General features: G+C 40.3%; 1 pseudogene; it reads right to left on the minus strand.

Moving 5' to 3' along the window:
- Positions 1 to 1,335: 1,335 nt before the first annotated feature.
- Positions 1,336 to 2,198, minus strand: LOC116260648 (16.9 kDa class I heat shock protein 1-like; annotated as a pseudogene).
- Between the last annotated feature and the right edge of the window lie 912 nt (positions 2,199 to 3,110).

The following is a 3,110-nucleotide window of genomic DNA, read 5'->3' on the forward strand; positions in this document are numbered from 1 at the left end:
GAGTGAAAAAACTGTTCTAAAAAGTAAGCACAAATGGTCTTCCACTCTATGATCCAAATAAGTATTGTTGTTCAAGTAAGGTACTGTTGTTGGTGTGGTCGGTTCTTTCTCTTTTATTTCTTTAAAGGAGGTTGCACTCTAAGCATTTCTATTCTTTTTTTTTTCTTTTTTCAAACAAAGTTACAAGAAAAAACAAAGTTACAAAGCTTGGCTAAACTCAGGCTTCGAGCTAAGAGCTCGTGCTAATTAGCTGAAGTGAGCTCGAGCTCTCCTAGATTGACTTAGATTAGTTTGCCTCTGAGTGTCTTTCCAGACTCAAGTTCGAGCCGGCCCAGCTAGGTCCAAAATTGGTTTGTGAACACAAGAGCTTGGAATTGTATAAGACCCTGCAAATAAGGGTGTGAATGGACTGAATTTGAATCCGACATTTGATTGAAGTGGTTCAAAAAAGTGAGATGTAGGAAAAATATTAATATCCAGTGGATCTATTAAAAAATGACATTTGATTGGATTCAGATTCAATAATTCTAAATAAAATATCTGATCGAATAATAGACATCAAGTTAACCAATTAAATTTTCTTATATCAGATACCTTTGCATTTTTAAAGTCTGTTCATAACATATTATTATACCATTCACATTCAGATACCTTTGCATTTTTAAAATCTGTTCATAACATATTATTATACCATTCAAATTCAGTTGTGAATTTAAAAGTTGAATTTAGATTTCAGTTATGAATTTGAAAGTTGGATTCCGATATATCTGACAAACTTTTTTGTGTCCGCCATTCGAATCTAGATTCGAACCCAAATATTTGAACATCCAATTAAATTGATTGAATATGAGAATATCCAATCTGAATCCAATTCATTGCCATCCTAACCCTGCAATTAATACCATATATTCTCTCCAAAATCTACATTATTGCTCTATGGGCATGTTGATGCTGTGTAAGCACAGATGCCCGACTCTACCTCGGCAAACACCTTCAGGCAACAGTTCGTTCGTATACTTTATTAGCTTGCCTTTATATTCATCATTTCCTTACTTTTTTTTTCCCGGTCAAACAAAATAAGAGATTAATTCGGGCAAAATAATAAATGATGCTGTCACTACTAGCTGAACATTTTTTAGACAATCAATTTCAAAACCACATAAAATTTGATTTTATATACGAAAACAAGTTTTTCTAGGCTAAGTCTTGTGTTTCCCAAAAGAAGATCAGATACGTGATGAATAGTTATCCAGCAAAACCAAGAACCTTTTTATGTACCCTTTGCACCAAAGTAGTTCCATTACATGAAACATTCGGCGTCACATACACTACAACCGAACTAACTAAGGACGAACAGAACGGTAGATGGGACTCTAGGAAGCCGCAGCAGAGCAACTTCTGCTATCGGTTTCATTTCAGCTCGGCCTTGGAGGCGCTGATGTCGCCTGCAGACCGATTTTCCACGATGTCGATGACCTTCGGCTGCCTACCCTTCCCTTCCGCCAGCTTGGGGATGGTTACCTTTAGAACACCATTCTCCAGGTGCGCCTTGACGGCATCCAAGTTCGCATTGAAGGGCAGCTGGAACTGCCGCCAGAACTTGCCGACGGGCCTCTCCTCCCGGTGCCACTTGTCACCTTCCGCCTCCTTCTCCTCCTCTCCCCGCTGATCCTCAGTACCCTTCCCTCCTCTACCTCAATCTTTATGTCCTTCTTCTTCACCCCTGCAATTGCATTCCCGAATATATCTATCCTTCAGCACTACTATTGGAGAATCATTCATGCCAATTCAAAAAACCAAGAGAACGAGAGAGATAAAGCACCAATCTCCTATTTGTCCATCTTTTGGACTTCAATTGTTCAAATGAGGGATAACAACTGCAAAACAACAAAAGAACAAGGGCGAAGAAGATGATACATACCAGGAACGTCCAGGGTTATGAGATGAGCATGAGACGTCTCCTTCCAATCGGCGCGAGCAACGGTAAAGGTCGTATCCAGAGACTTGGGAATTGTAATAGGGGAATGCTCCAGAATCTTGAAGGGATCCACGGCTTCCCGAGGAATCATCGTGTCCCACAGCCTACTGTAGGGAAGCAGGGCACTTGCCGTCTGCGGCAGCAACGCCACCCCTACCACCAACGACGCCATTAACAACACCAAGAAGGATGCCCTCTTCATCTTCCCGTCACCACCCATCTTCTGCTGCCAAGCAATCAGAAGCACCTAAGAGACACAGCGAAAACGAGACCTGATAGTTTAACTTGTCCAATACATGCAGAAACACGAAACTGATGCCCCCCCCAGAAGCTCGGTCAGGTATTTATAGGGGAAGATGGAGATGGTGGGGGTTCATCTGTCTAGACTCGTCCAGGGGAATCCCTGATTCCTTTGGTGGCGACCAACAGAAACCAGAAACCAGATTTCCAGTGTCGGTACTGGAAAAGACTCTCCCCATTATGTGTTGTCTGAGTAACCGCCACACTCTACAGAGTCCGGATCTGATTCTGGTAGGACGCAGACCTCGGCGCTTGGCCGGGGTGGCTCGTCGGCTGTCAGCATCGACGGCCTCGTCTCGACAGGCTCCTAGGCTGGCACGTAACAGATTCAGAGCAATGTGGAAATCAAATTTCTTGGTATTAGTCGCCTACATTCTCTAAAATTAAGAAAGCATCGAGAAATCAACATCAAATCCTATTGTATTATTTTGGTATGTCAACAAAACTTGAAAAAATTCTTCAAAGGATTTATAAAAACAAACAATTTGGCGGTTTAGAATGTCTAGAATTTTATATTATAATCAATTGTACAATTAAATTAAATATCCCTATCGCCTCCAGCATATGGCATTGATTTACTGCTTCCTTTTTTAACTTTTATGCTATTTGCATATTTGTTTCGTCTCATTGCCGCTAATAAATTCATGCATTTTGCTTGGTTAAAAACCCACTTAATTTTTTTTATTATTGATCAAAAATTCAAAAATTCCAGGAGAGTCTTAGGTGATGTTTGATAACCAAACGAGTGGTTAAAGATTTTTTTTTTTTTGGACATTAGACATAAAACTATATGACATGTAAAGATTATCCTATCATTAGTATCATCCTTTCT

The sequence above is a fragment of the Nymphaea colorata genome, chromosome 9 (genome assembly GCF_008831285.2).
Source record: "Nymphaea colorata isolate Beijing-Zhang1983 chromosome 9, ASM883128v2, whole genome shotgun sequence".
Taxonomy (NCBI): domain Eukaryota; kingdom Viridiplantae; phylum Streptophyta; class Magnoliopsida; order Nymphaeales; family Nymphaeaceae; genus Nymphaea; species Nymphaea colorata.